The 15881-nt window shown below is 39.3% G+C and overlaps 1 protein-coding gene across 1 annotated transcript in view; it reads left to right on the top strand.

Annotated features, from left to right (window-relative positions):
- Positions 1-15881, top strand: part of OTOL1 (otolin 1) — a 30673-nt gene that overhangs the window by 2812 nt on the left and 11980 nt on the right. The window lies entirely within an intron of this gene.

Below are 15881 nucleotides of genomic sequence, written 5' to 3'. Positions count from 1 at the left end.
CTGGATGGCATCACCGACTTGATGGACGTGAGTCTCAGTGAACTCCGGGAGTTGGTGATGGACAGGGAGGCCTGGCATGCTGCGATTCATGGAGTCGCAAAGAGTTGGACACAACTGAGCGACTGATCTGATCTGATCTGATATAGAAAACATCAGCTTGAGGTATAGGTTGTGATGTAACAATGTGAGAGATAATAAATTTAGTATTTTTGAAGAAAGTTTGAAGTTTATTAGAAGGATAATGAAATGATATTAAAAAAAGTAGTCTAAGAAGGCTATTTAAAAATCAGTAGAAGTTTGTAATGTATTTTCTAATTGAGTTTTATTAATAGGTAATACAATTTTATGGGGATTGGAGTCAAAGTCTTAGTTTTATTTTTTTCATTGATAATTATTAGAACAATTAAATCAAGATGGGGTGTAAGTGACTTCGTCTCTCTAAAATGGGTATAGATCCATTTTATTGGGTGTTCTTGTTGGGCAAGAAGTCTGGTAGGGGAATGGAAAGAGGGGAGTATAAACAACTCTAAAGGCAATTTAAGTCTAATACGAGTAAGAAATTGTTTTTGTAATTTATTTTGTACTAAATAGAGTTTATCTTATGTCTTTTGTGAAAGTGAATGAGGGCTATTTAAATCAGAATCTCCTTTCAAAGTATTAAATAAATTATTCAGTTGATAATTTGTAATGTCCAAAGAGGGTATAATCTAGTTGATATCACCTAAAAGTTTTTGAAAATCATTTAAGGTTGATAATTTATCAACACGAATTTGTGTTAGTTGGGGAGTAATATGTTGTCTATTAACAATAGATCTTAAGTAATGATAAGGTGTAGAGGTTTAAATTTTTTTAGGGGCAATAATTAATCTAGAGTCTTTTAAGCTTCGTTGAGCTATATCAAACAGATATTCTAAAACAGATGGAGCCGAAAACAATATATCATCTATATAATGAATAACAAGAAAGTCAGGAAATTGTTTTCTCATAGGTTCAAGGGCTTGGCTATATAATATTGACATATGGTGGGAGAATTTATCATTTCTTGAGGCAATACAGTCTATTGATATCACTTATGAGGCCCGATATGATTAGGAAAAGGAAGAGAGAAGGCAAATCTTTTTTAGCCTACAGAGTGTAAAGGTATAGTAAAAAAGCAATCTTGTAAATCTATAATAATAATATGTCAGTTTTGAGGAATAGTGGTAGGTGATGGAATTTCTGGTTGTAATGTACCCATAGGTTTTATAGATGTATTAACTTTTTAAAGGCCTATTAAGAGATATCATTTGTTAGATTTTTTTTTAATTACAAAAATGGGAGAATTTTAAGGGGAACAAGATTTTCCAATATGTTTTCATTTTAATTGTTTATCAATAAGTTCCTTAGCAGCCTTTAGTTTCTCTTTTATAAGGGGCCACTGCTCTGTCTAAATAGGCTCATCACTTTTTCAAATTACTTTAATAACTGTATTGTTTGTTAAGTGAGCAGTGACCCCTAGGAAAAATGTGGAATACATATTTGAGCTTGTCATTGTATAAGTAAATCTCTTTTTATTAAATTAAGGGGTGCATCTATCACATAAGGTTGTAATGTTGTGGGCTGGCCTTCTGGTCCCTCACATGGATATATTTGGACACTTTGATAAACTTCTTGTGTTTTGGTTTGAGAAACTGCTGTAATCTGGCAAGAAATTTTCTGTATAGGCCAAGAATTGGGCCATAAATGTTTGGAGATAATAGTAATATCAGATCCAGTATCAAGAGGACCAGAAAATTTTTTGCCATTAATTTTGATATTTATATTTGGTCTTATTTGATATAATTGATTCAGAAAACTAAGATCATGGCATCTGGTCCCATCACTTCATGGCAAATAGACGGGAAACAGTGGAAACAGTGTCAGACTTTATCTTTTTGGGGGGCTCCAAAATCACTGCAGATGGTGATTGCAGCCATGAAATTAAAAGATGCTTACTCCTTGGAGGGAAAGTTATGACCAACCTAGATAGCATATTGAAAAGCAGAGACATTACTTTGCCAACAAAGGTCCCTCTAGTCAAGGCTATGGTTTTTCCAGTGGTCATGTATGGATGTGAAAGCTGGACTGTGAAGAAAGCTGAGTGCTGAAGAATTGATGCTTTTGAACTGTGGTGTTGGAGAAGACTCTTGAGAGTCCCTTGGACTGCAAGGAGATCCAACCAGTCCATTCTAAAGGAGATCAGTCCTGTTCATTGGAAGGACTGATGCTGAAGCTGAAACTCCAATACTTTGGCCACCTCATGTGAAGAGTTGACTCATTGGAAAAGACTTGGATGCTGGGAGGTATTGGGGGCAGGAGGAGAAGGGGATGCCAGAGGATGAGATGGCTGGATGGCATCACTGACTCGATGGACATGAGTTTGGGTGAACTCTGGAAGATAGTGATGGACAGGGAGGCCTGGCGTGCTGCAATTCATGGGGTCGCAAAGAGTCGGACACGACTGAGTGAACTGAACTGAACTGATGTCTATAAGGATTGTTTTTGATCTGTACTGTCAAATCCATCTGTCTGCATATCATCAGAGAAGTTAATAGAAATGTAAGGTAAAAGAAGTAATTGAGCAATTTTATCCCCCTTATTAAATTGTCATAATATCTGAGATGACATCATAATTTTAATTTTTCTCTTATAATCTGAATCAATTACTCCAGGGTGAACAGTAATTTCTTTAGAAGTCAGACTGGATCCGCCAAGTAAAAGACTGAAGGTTTGTGGGGTAGGGGTCCAAAAAGTCTGGTAGGTATTTTAAAAGGGACTGTTTGAGGAAAAAGGAGAAAATCATTTACAGCTGGTATATTGACAGTAGCACTGTTGGATGTTGAGGATTTGAGGGAAAAGATGGAGTTTGTCCCTGGTTTTTGTTGATGGGGACCTGGGGAATCCCCAGTTTGGAGTTGCCAGAAATAGGCTTTTCTTCAACATCATATTTAGACTGGCATTTTCTGGCTCATTGTACCCCCTTATGGCAACAAGGGCAAATTCTTGGAGGTTTTTTAACAGTTTTAATTTTTGTATGTGTGTTTTTTAGGACAATCTTTTTTAAAATGTGTTTTATCTCCACATGTAAAACATCTTTCATTTTTCTTTTTAAAGGCAGCAGCTATTGTTTTAGCTAGTATTTGCATTTTTTGAGTTTTTGATCTTAAATTGTGACAAGCCTTTAAATAGTCAATAACAGTCTCAGTCTCATGAATTGGAGTGATAGCTCTTTGACATTTTTGATTTGTATTCTCATAAGCAAGCAGTTTTTTTTTTAGTTGTCTTTTGGCTTTTTCTCTGATAACACTATGGGAAATAGCAATTTTCAATATAGCTAAAAAATCAGCATAGGCTTCATTAGGTCCTTGAAATATTTTTGTGTAGTTGCCTTTAGGTTTTTCCTAAGGAGTAATTTGACCCCAAGCTTCAAGGGCAACTTTTAAAAATTGTTCATGTAATAAGGGAGGGCATTGTATTTGGGCTTCCACCTCATCAAACTGTCTTGTACCGGTTAACATTTCAAAAGTAATTTGGTTTTGGGGAGCACCAGCTCAAGCATTAGAATTTGCACGATCTTGGGCTACATCCTGAAGCCATATTGTCCACTGAAGATATTTTTCTGGCTTAAGAAGAGCCTTTATCAAAAGTCGTCAATCATAAGGAACAAAATTTCCAATAGAAGATGTCCTAGCGTTTAAAAGATATTTAGTAAAGGGCGAATGAGGGCTGTACATGGTTACAGCTTTTTTTATTTGTTGTATGTGAGAAAAATAAATGTCTTCTTATTGAGGTATAATTTGTCCTTGAGCGTTAGGATTTCTTAAAACAGGAAACGTGGAAAAGCCATCAGCCTCAGAGACTTGAGATTGTAAAGCCAACAATTCAGAAAGCCTTTGTCATGAAGGAGAATGAGTAGATAGTGGTTTTTCATAAATACGAGTGTGAGCTAAAGGCTTATCATTGTCATCAAGGAAAGTACTGTCAGCCTCAGAAGAGTTATTATCAGAGTCATTTCGTCTTAGAGTTAAGAGGACTTTTGGTTTGGCGCCCATTGTAAGAAGAGGAGGAGCACTTGGGGCAACCGGAGCAGTGTTGGTGGGAAAATTTTGAAATATTTTATGTTGTTCTAATTGGGACTTTTGTAAAGTTTCATCATCTAATTTATATTCATGTAACAAGTGTTTTGCCTGTTGTCAAATATTGGGTGGGGGGCGGCTAGAATTTCCTTGAAATGGCAAGATTATAGCTTTAATGAGGGCCCATAAGGGCCAGAAATCTATTGGAATATTTTTTTCCCATCTTGTGGCTCATTTAACACTTTTTAAAAAACCTGGTTCCAGGGATTATGTTCGATTACCGTTTGGAGACAAGCCTCTATCCGCTGATGTGAAAATGAGAGTCCTTGAACTTTAAATAAATGATGAAGCAAAGTAGAAAAGTGGTGGGGCTTTCCAACCATTTGTCCCATAACCTCACACTTACCGACCTTAGTAGGTCCACAGTCACTCCGTCCGCTTGTCAAGGGTGTACTCCAGGTCCCTGTTCGGGCGCCACTTGTTATGGCGTTCTTGACAGACCAGAACTTAGGGACAGGAGTTGACAAAAAGAAGGTGAAGAAAAGAAGGATGTGGGGGACCCAAGTCTCTAGTGGAACAAGTCATATATATAAGCACACGCCGCTTTAATCATAGTGGTGTGTGCTCTTGTATATGGTTATACAAGGAAGGAAGTCATATATAAGCACACGCCACTTTAATCATGGCGGCGTGTGTGAATATACGGTTATACAAGGAAGCTTTATGCAGAAAAATAAAGTTGAGCAAAAACACCAAAACCAAATGCATAACAACAGTAACTAAGGGAATAACAATCGTTATAGGGCCATAACAACAGCAACTAGGGGAATAACAATCGTCACAGGGCCAGAAGACAATCCATGTATTGGAAATAGGAACATGAATAAGTAGTTTCACAGCAAAGTAAAAGGTTACTGAAAGGAATCTATGAATGCATTCCATCTCATGACCTCAGTCCTGAGAATTGTGTGCAGCTCTGCTCATTCCAAATAGGAAAAGGAGTATGTCAAGGCTGTATATTGTCACCCTGCTTATTTAATTTATATGCAGAGTACATCATGAGAAACGCTGGGCTGGAAGAAACACAAGCTGGAATCAAGATTGCCGGGAGAAATATCAATAACCTCAGATATGCAGATGACACCACCCTTATGGCAGAAAGTGAAGAGGAACTCCAAAGCCTCTTGATGAAAGTGAAAGTGGAGAGTGAAAAAGTTGGCTTAAAGCTCAACATTCAGAAAACTAAGATCATGGCATCCGGTCCCATCACTTCATGGGAAATAGATGGGGAAACAGTAGAAACAGTGTCAGACTTTATTTTGGGGGGCTCCAAAATCACTGCAGATGGTGACTTCAGCCATGACATTAAAAGAGGCTTACTCCTTGGAAGAAAAGTGATGACCAACCTAGATAGCATATTCAAAAGCAGAGACATTACTTTGTCAACAAAGGTCCGTTTAGTCAAGGCTATGGTATTTCCAGTGGTCATATATGGATGTGAGAGTTGGACTGTGAAGAAAGCTGAGCGCAGAATAATTGATGCTTTTGAACTGTGGTGTTGGAGAAGACTCTTGAGAGTCCCTTGAACTGCAAGGAGATCTAACCAGTCCATTCTAAAGGAGATCAGCCCTGGATGTTCTTTGGAAGGAATGATGCTATAGCTGAAACTCCAGTACTTTGGCCACCTCATGCGAAGAGTTGACTCATTGGAAAAGACTCTGATGCTGGGAGGGATTGGGGGCAGGAGGAGAAGGGGATGACAGAGGATGAGATGGCTGGATGGCATCACCGGCTTGATGGACGTGAGTTTGAGTGAACTCCGGGAGTTGGTGATGGACAGGAAGGTCTGGCGTGCTGTGATTCATGGGGTTGCAAAGAGTCGGACACGACTGAGTGACTGAACTGAACTGAACTGCTCCTTCCTGTTTCCCAGGAACTGATAAGGAACAGAAGGCCCTTGAGAAACAGAAAACAACATATAGGATTACTTAAAAGTAAACGTTCCCTGACACACTCAGAATCCCTTGGGAGAGAAATAAAAATTGATGAAATAGAGTAGTGAGAATTTTGTTTTTGCCTTTGCCTAATGCCATCCTTAAAGGTTTGATTTGGTTTTTGGAGATGTGGAGCCAGGGCTTATTTTCACATCAAAATTTAATGTATGTTTATAACTAGTCTACTCACCCCTGTGGGTGAGTTTGCTTTTCCACCAACCCGTCACCTTGAATGATTACTTCGTTCTCCCTTAGCTTGCTCCCAGCTCTCCAAAATACCATTCCTTCTCTGCACCCAATTCTATGTCATGGACTTCGCCTGTGACCTAGAACATTCTGCTTCCTCTCATACTACCTGGAATTAATACAGACTGTGCAGAGAAGAGGAGTAACTGAAAAAGTGGTGGCACGCACAGAGGGGGAAAAAGTAGTCACATTCACTGATGGACTTTTTTTTTTTAATGGTGTTAGACTCTGAACCAAATCCACTTCCTTTTTGTTGTTGTTGCTCAGCCCCTTAGTCGTGTCTGACTCTTTGTGACTCCACAGACTTCAGCATGCCAGGCTTCCTTGTCCATCACCAACTCCCAGAGCTTGCTCAAGCTCATCCCCATTGAGTTGGTGATCCCATCCAACCATCTCATCCTCTGTTGACCCCTTCTCCTAATGCCTTCAATCTTTCCCAGCATCAGGTTCTTTCCCAATGAGTCAGATCTTCCTTTTATCCAACTGAAAAATGCTGAGAATATGTTTTTTATTTTACTGCACACTGTTAAATACAAGAGGCATTTAACTTAGAAGGTAATGTTATGCTCAATGTGCTTAATAAAATTGTAAAGGATTCACTTATTTTCACACTCTTGGAGAAACAGTCTCCCACTGGATAATGGAAATTATGATGCTTTTGTTGCCTCTCTTGTCACAAAGAGATGAGCAAGGCTTATCAGAGATGATTAAAGTGACACTTAAAAAACAAAGTGGGGAAATAGGAACCTGTAGTTGCAAAGTTTCTCATCCTTCCTTTTGATGATTTGCAAAGTTTTCAGACTCAAAATTTGAGCTCAAGGAGGCTTGCCTGAGTTTGCTGAAAGCATCCAGGCAGGAGAAAACAGCTTCTCAGAAATTCTTCCTAATTTACCCTTGTGGGTGCAGAGGATTGAGAGCTCAACACCTGGTATCTTAAAAAGCAAAAGAGGAGATTGTTTGATGGATGTGGCTCTTGAGGAAGGAGAAGAAAGCAGTGGCAGCAACTGGCTCTACCTATTCTCCTTTTTCTGACATCCTTATATACCATACCCTATTTTGGGACCTTCTTCCTTGGGGTAACATGCCTAAAATGAGTGTGATGTTAATGATCCCTCTTGGCTATGGCTCCTGACTCACAACTCTACTTTTGGTTACTTGTTTAAGTGGGGAGGTCCTAGGAGCCTGCCTGGGAACAAGTCCTGAAGTCATCCTATTTCTTGACTGGGTCTCAGGCCACTCACAACGCTTCTTCTTTTCTGTCCATTCCTCAACACAGGAGGAGCCCCTCAGAGGAACATCTCAAGCTTTATCAAAGCTGAAGTTGTGGCTGAGATCTCACTTTACTCCTAAAATCCACTCAGGGAATCTGGGAATTAATTACTTTGGTATTAGGGAGACAAAATTTAACAAACGCCATTTTTATGCAAGCATTTTTGTCTTGGTTGTGCTGCCCAGTACAAAATTATCTCTGATTCATTGTTATTGTCTAATTTAATCTAAAACCTTGACCAGTAATTAAACCTCACCCTGTATTTCTAAAGGAAAATAATATTAGTCATATTCCTTAGGAGATTTCCCATGCATAGATTCATACTTTGCTTTCTTCTTATGCTCATTTTCTTGAAGTGATATAGTAAAACCACAATCCTAAGAACCTCCTACAGTCTAAATAGGAAGTTAAATTCTAGATGAATTGTTAATAAGTTACATGATACACTTTTCACATAGATATTAAAGTAAGAATTATGTTCCAGAGTGGGTTGGCCTTTGAACTGTGAATTAATGTCAACACATTGTTGCCGGCCACCCTTATCTCTTTTTGTCAGAACTGCAGCAACTCCCATGTGCTTTTACTGATCATTGTTTGACTCACATGCAATCATCCTCTGCACAGCAGCTAGGATCTCTCCCCTGCTCTCACTTTCAGTGACTTATTACAGCTTATAGGATAAACCCCAAACCCTTATGATGGACAACATAAGTGAACAAACTAAATACATCTTGGGTAATCGTACAGCCTCTCTCTCACTCCATACAGTCAGGGCCTCCTGGCCTTCCTTCTCTCTCTTGTACAAGGCACACCTGTTTCCTGCTGCTTGGAAGGTTCTTCTCCTTGATCTTCTTGAGACTGACTGCTCTGATTTGTCACTGCTCCTTCCTCAGGCCTTCTTTTTTTTTTCATTTTTTTAAATTTTATTTTATTTTTAAACTTTACATAATTGTATTAGTTTTGCCAAATATCAAAATGAATCCACCACAGGTATACATGTGTTCCCCCTCCTGAACCCTCCTCCTTCCTCCCTCCCCATACCATCCCTCTGGGTCGTCCCAGTGCACTAGCCCCAAGCATCCAGTATCGTGCATCGAACCTGGACTGGCATCTCGTTTCATACATGATATTTTACATGTTTCAATGCCATTCTCCCAGATCTTCCCACCCTCTCCCTCTCCCACAGAGTCCACAAGACTGTTCTATACATCAGTGTTCTATACATCAGGCCTTCTTATCTTAAGTACCACTTCCTGAGGTAGGCTTTCTCTAGCCACCTGTCTGAAACAATTTTGCCTTGTCGTGCATACCCACTCAGTCATGTCTGACACTTTGTGACCCCATATATTGTAGCCTACCAGACCTCTCTGTCCATGGGATTCTCCAAGCAAGATGGAGTGGGTTGCCATCTCTTTATCAAGTAACCCTATTTATTTCTTCGACAGCACTTATTACAGTCTGAAATATTGAATTTTTTATCATCAGATGTTTATTACTCCCAGTGGAGTGCAAGTTTTATGGGAGCAGATATTTTGTTCTGTAACTCCTTCATTTAGTATGTCTATACAGAAAGGGTGTTTAATAAACATTTGCTGACTGAATTAAAGGATGAATGAATGTGAAACATGGATATAAGAAGGAATACATCATGGAATATTGGTCATAATGAAATGTTGTGAGAAACTAAAATGTTCACACAGGAAAGGAATGTTATACACATAAAAGTCCATCTTATAATCTTATATAACTATACAAGTGTCAGAGAGGAATAATTCTCTGCATAAGGTTAAAAGATCATTACTGTTACAGCTTGGCTGCATATTCACACCTATCCATGTGCCTAAAATTATTTCAAAAGCTTTCATATTTATACTGGAATCAACATTCAAGAATGCACCTGGGATACATCCTTGTTGAGGATTATATATTCTCAGGCTCAGAACATTGTGGAGGATCTTTTGACAAAATTTTTGCGGATATAATTTGATCCAGCTAGTTTCTAAGAGGTTAAGATGTTGTGGATGGATGAGGAGTGATTGGGTTAAGAAAAAGAATATCCTGTTTTGGATATAAAACAGGCCAAGAATTTATATTAAGAGAAGTAGAAGTAAAAGCAAATGGAGAAAAAAGAAGAAGAATATAGCAGGATTTAGTCTGGGACCACTGTAGGTGTGTCAGGCAGGAGGGCATTTGATACAAGTAATTAGGTGTTCATGCCCTTGTTGAAGAGGAAGGAGCACAGGGCAGAAGGACTGCCACTAGCTCTGTGGTTTGTTACCAGCCTTTAGAGAATCAGAACTTTGCAGCCACCTACATGGAATCATATAGGCAGGGAATCATGTTGTTGTACCAGAAAACAGTGCAAAACTTCAATTCTGCCAAAGTCCACAAGGTCACTAAAAGGTCTTCCACATCCACACAAATGTTTCTCACTGGCAGAGACTAAACTGGATCCTTGATGGAAAAAGATTCTGGGAAAAATGATTTTCAGACTTGAGTCCCTGAGATAAAAGGGAGACCATAAAAAGGGATGGAAATGGTGCCAAATGCCAATCTGGAACAGTATGAGAACAGGAAATACTTGTCATTGCTTTAAAATACTATTTCTGGCTAGTTAATTTCATTACCTCTAATCCTAACTAAAAATAATAGCCAACAGTAACAACTAAGGACACTGTTTTAAGAGCACTTCATGCATTATACATTAAGTCTCACTGTACAAGATTTCTCTACTGTTATTATCTCCATTAAAAAACAAGGGGCCAAGACTTTGCTCCCAATCAAACAACTCATAAATAGATCTGAATCCTGTACTCAGTTCTCACTGTCTACAAAGCCAGTGACTTTTAGTCCTTATACTATATTACTTGCTAGTCATTGATTAAATTTATTTAAATTCATGGCCCTAGTGTCAACATAAAACTTTCTAATCATCTTACAAATACACATTATTAAGTTGGTATAAATATATAACTTAAATTTCCACTTGTTTTTGGAAAAGAACTAATACATCTTTAAAGATCATCCTCCTGAACATAGGCACTAACAACGAACACAGATTTAGAAGAAATGTAATGTCCCTTGTATTTACAATGAAATTTTATGATATGAATTCATTTTCATACATTGATAAAATTTTGTTATAAAACCACATCACAGAATCTCAAGGTTAGATGCGCATTCAAGGTTGAAGTATCTTTGAATGAGTGATAGTCGCTCAGTCGTGTTTGACTCTTTGTAACCCCGTGGACTGTAGCCTGCCAGGCTCCTCTCTCCATGAATACTGGAGAATCTTTAAAATCCTTTCTAATAGGATCTCGGGCTTCCTGGGTGGCTCAGTGGTAAAGAATCTGCTGGCAGTGCAGGAGCCACAGGAGATTCGGGTTTGATCCCTGGTTCGGGAAGATCCCGCGAAGGAGGGCGTGGCAACCACTCCAGTATTCTTGCCTGGAGACTCCCCATGGACAAAGGAGCCTGGTGGGCTACAGTCCATAGGGTTGCAAAGAGTCAGACACGACTGAAGCGACTTAGCAAACAAGCCCATAATAAATTTCATCAAGGGATGGCCCAGTTTCTGCTTAAGAACTTTGAATGGGGGCAACATCCAGGACCGTGGGGGCTGATTGACAAGGGGGAGGGGCATGTAGGATCCCTGCTGCTGGGCAAAGGTAAAATGGGGCTGCCTGGAAGCTGCTTAGTCATTTTTGTCTCAGTTGTAGCAAATATAGTGTTAGCCTAGAAGCTGGAACTATTGGTAACAGTTTTTGCTACCTAATCTTTCCCAAACTCACTCCATGGTTTACAGATTATAGTTTGAGTGTCTGTGGTGGATTCAAAACAGCCAAAGATTATTTGGCTCTTCTTCCAGTGAGAGATGGGGGTCTATGCCCCTTCTTTTGGAGTCTGGCTGGCCTCTATGACTGCTCTAATTAGCAGAATTCAATAAAAGTGTTGCTTCCAGTTCTCAGGTACAGCCTAAGGAGACTGGCAGCTTTAATGTTCTGGGAGCTGTCTTTTTGGGAACCCTGAGGTCTGATTGATGAAATTTGACAATCTTGAGCCTAGCATGCTAGGGAGACTATTGTGATTGATGAGCTCAGCTCCCCCCGCCCCACCCCTCCACTTTTATTAAGGAACTGAATTTATAGTGAAGTCTCCCTGCACTAACCCATGCATCAGCTAAATATTGCTGAGTGACCTTAGTTGATGCTTCATAGAACAGAAGAATCATCTAAATAGTGAAAATCACTCAGTTGTGTCCAACTCTTTGTGACCCCATGGACTACACAGTCCATGGAATTCTCCAGGCAGGAATACTGGAGTGGGTGGCCTTTCCCTTCTCCAGGGGATCTTCCCAACCAAATTCCTGACCTGTGACTTTATGAGTTCTGGTAAAATGGTTAAAGTCACTGAGTTTGAGGAACTGTGTAACACAGTGGTAGATAACTGGAGCATATCTGTGGGATCAGTGAGGGTTGTCCAATCTAAATTGGCTTCAACTGGTCTCACCTGCATTCAGTCACATGTCTGTGGATCAGGTGGGGACTTTCATCCAGATTGTCTTGGGCTGGAGCAGCTTACCTGGGCCAGCTCTGCTCTGTGTGTCTTTCATTGTCTTTTGTGACAAGCAAGCTCAGCCATGCATATCCTTCTCATGGCAATAGCCAAAGTGCAAGACAGCAAGTAGAAACATGTAAGGGCTCTTGAAACTTAGACTTGGAAATGGTGCCCTGTTATTTCCACCTCATTCTACTGGCCAAAGTCACATGGCTGAACTCAAAGTCAAAGGATTGGAGTATAGACCTCATTCTTCATGGGAGACCGTGAAAAACCTATATAGCAAAGAGTATGAGTACAGGGAAGGATGGGAGACAATTGGAGACAATAATGCAATCTACTACTTCATTTCAGTTTAGAAAAAATTGATGGGATACATATTGTCCTAGGCCCTGGGGACATAGAAACAAAAGAGACGCAACTTTCTACTCTTGAAATGCTTACAGTCTGGGCAACTTTCCGGAGGAGTAAAAGGGCTTTTATTATATTTATGCTAACTGGGGACCTCAATCTCCTTTTAGATCTTTGCTTCTAACCCCTCTGTTAAAATTTATATCTATGTTAATCTTCAGACTTAGCATTTAAGTCATGTTTTTTGTTCTAGTGACTTAGAGTTTGGTCAAATGCCCTCACTTGCTAGACTCATTGTGAAGGTTTTGTGGGCTGGTTTTCGTGTGTTTACACAAATATGAAAACAATCTATAGTTAAAAGGAAATAATATCTGTGCACCATCAGTCAGGTTGCTATCAGCACTTTTGGAAAGGGATTCATGTTTTCCTCATCTCCAAGTTCTTAGGGAGCCTCATCAAATCTTCAAGTACTGATGACATTATCCTTTAATATCTACATTTAAATTGGGAAGCAGGAAGCCACATTACAAGGAAGATACTTATGAGGACAATCCACACCCTCAGTCAGGGACACCAAACACCTTCCCAAAATTGGGTAGCTCTGTTCTTTCCTTTCTGTGGACCTTTAGCCTCTTTTTGGATGGGCTGTGCTCCCCTCTGTAACTGCCCCACACAAGTATGTTCCATGATCAGAGCCAGACATCTCATCTCTCTTCTTCCTCATGTCTCCCATTAAGTTCCCATTTCTTGTTTGTGAGAAACCACTTTCTCCCACTGCAGGGCCTTAGGTGGGCTCTGTGAAGGGCCTAACTCGGCTTGTTGTGCAGCATCTCTGATCACTCATTCATCCCCAGGCAGCCCAGCACAGCAAGGAGTGGTTGGGTTGATTTTGGAGTCAAATGGATTTAGGTTTTAATCCCAGCTCTGCTCCAGACTAATACTGTGATCTCAGGCAGGCTACTCAACCTCTCTTTGCCTCAGTTTTATAATCCATTATGTGGGCATAGTAAATCTTACTTTTCATGGTTTATGTGTGATGTAATTATAATAATAATTATAAATTGCCTGGAAAATGCCTGTCATGATCTCATTGTTAGTTTTCTCCCTTCCCCCGTTCAACAGCTATCTCTTATTTGCCACCTCAGGACTGGTTTACCAAGGGGCTATCATAACATGTTTTCAGGATCAAAAATAACTTGCTGTGCCAAGGAGAATAATACAGATATATTTCAGTGAGGAAAAAAAAAACCCTGGTTATTTCCCTATATAACCTCATTTGCTTAAAAGAACATAAACAATGGCAGAACATTAATACAGCATTTTGTAAACTCGAATTATTTTTATAGCAAAGTGGTGAGAAAATTGAAAGTGTCTAGTATTTCACTTTCCATATTTTGTACTTTGGCTTTTTGCCATGTTTGGATATTTACTGCAGACAGGATCCTTACTGATTTTATTTATCTTTATTTGTATGACCCAGCACAGTTCCTGACTCTTCTTAGATGCTCAAGTAAATGTTTGTTGAACAAATGAATGTTTCATTGAATGCAATTGTATGAACTCATGAAAGTTGAATTGTATTATATCTAAGCAGAATATTTTTGTGTCTGGTTTTGGCTGGGGCTGGGTTTAGCTGACTGATGCACAGTGACCACGTGTATGTGTTCAATCTTACAGGGATGGGGGAAGAAGGGGTGCAAGATCTGTATTTGGAGAGATGCTTTATAACCATCTGCTCTTCACACTTTCCTCTTTGCTTTTGTAGTTTCTTATCTTTGCTACTAGATTGTCAACCCCCTGAGGGCAGAAGCCATCCATTCAGTTCAGTTACTCAGTTGTGTCCAACTCTTTGCAACCCCATGGGCTGCAGCATGCCAGGCTTCCCTGTCCATCACTAACTCCTGGAGTTTGCTCAAACTCATTCCATTGAGTCAGTGATGCCTTCCAACCATTTCATCCTCTGTCAGCCCCTTCTCCTCCTGTCTTCAATCTTTCCCAGACTCAGGGGCTTTTTCAGTGAGTCAGTTCTTTGCATCAGGTGGCTAAAGTATTGGAGTTTCTGCTTCAGCATCAGTTCTTCCAATGAATATTCAGGACTGATTTCCTTTAGGATGGACTGGTTTGATTTCCTTGCAGTCCAAGGGACTCTCAAGAGTCTTCTCCAACACCACAGTTCAAAACCATCAATTCTTTGGTGCTCAGCTTTCTTTATAGTCCAACTCTCACATCCATGCGTGACTACTGGAAAAGCCATAGCTTTGACTAGACAGACCTTTGTGTCCATAACAGAGGCCATAGCTTAGTCTATAGTATCATATCTCACTACATATAATTTCTCAGTGCTTGTAACACTGTTAGTATTCAGTTAATGTTGGTTGAAAGGATAAATATAGTAGCAAAAGCAGCTTAAAAGAAGGTTCGCATTTTTGGATCTTTATATAATATTGGAAATACAGCATCCCTTATCCCTTCTCATCTGCTTTGATTTATATCTGTCTCCTCTAGTGCTGTTTCATTGATCCTACCCTTGGATTTATTGTCCTTTAATCTCATCTGTATAAATATCACATGATTTGTGGGGAAGGGTGGAGGCTTTGATATTAAACAGACCTGGATTTAAGTTCTGAATTAATAACTCGCAGATTGTGTGATCTTGATAAGGTACGTAAGCAATTAGTACCTGTTTTCTCATCTGTGAAGGTGAGTATGTCACCTGCCTGGCACAGCTGCTTTGAGAACAGATTGGATTGATGAATGTAAGGTGCCTACTCTTTGTAGGGCTTCTATACACAGTAGATGTTACTATCTGTATTTCCACTCTCTTTACTCTCTTACTATTTATCCTAATCATGCCTTCCTTTTCTGTTCAGAAGCCATGCATTTCTAACCCTGGCTATCTGTTAGCAGTCACTGGAATGCTGGGAGTTTCTGCGGAATGGAATACTATGATCAAAATTTCATTTCATTAGGAACCTTATGTCCCTGTGAACATTGATAAAAACTTTAATAAGAATAGCCACTATTTGGCTTTTTAAAATAATACAAAGAGAAATGTGAGTTTTCAGAAAAAAACCCCTCAAATTATAAAGCAAAGAATCAGAGAGTTAAATGACATGTGAAGAATATAAAGATATAGCATATATTTAAATTTATGACTTTTCATTCTCTCTCTCCATTTATTACAACAGATTCCAAAAGATTGCTGTCACAACAAGACTATTTTCCTGAGTAGATTTAAGGACACTTTACCAGTATTTTTTTCTTGAAATAATTGAGTTTGCTGAAATAAACTATTCAGCTCAATATTTTTCATCTCCCTCTAACATGAATGCATTTGATTCCTATAAATCTGAGTGAGATCAGTCAGGA

This window comes from Bison bison, unplaced genomic scaffold (assembly GCF_000754665.1).
Source record: "Bison bison bison isolate TAMUID 2011002044 unplaced genomic scaffold, Bison_UMD1.0 scf7180017864135, whole genome shotgun sequence".
Lineage (NCBI taxonomy): Eukaryota > Metazoa > Chordata > Mammalia > Artiodactyla > Bovidae > Bison > Bison bison.
This window is presented reverse-complemented; position numbering and strand designations above follow the sequence as displayed.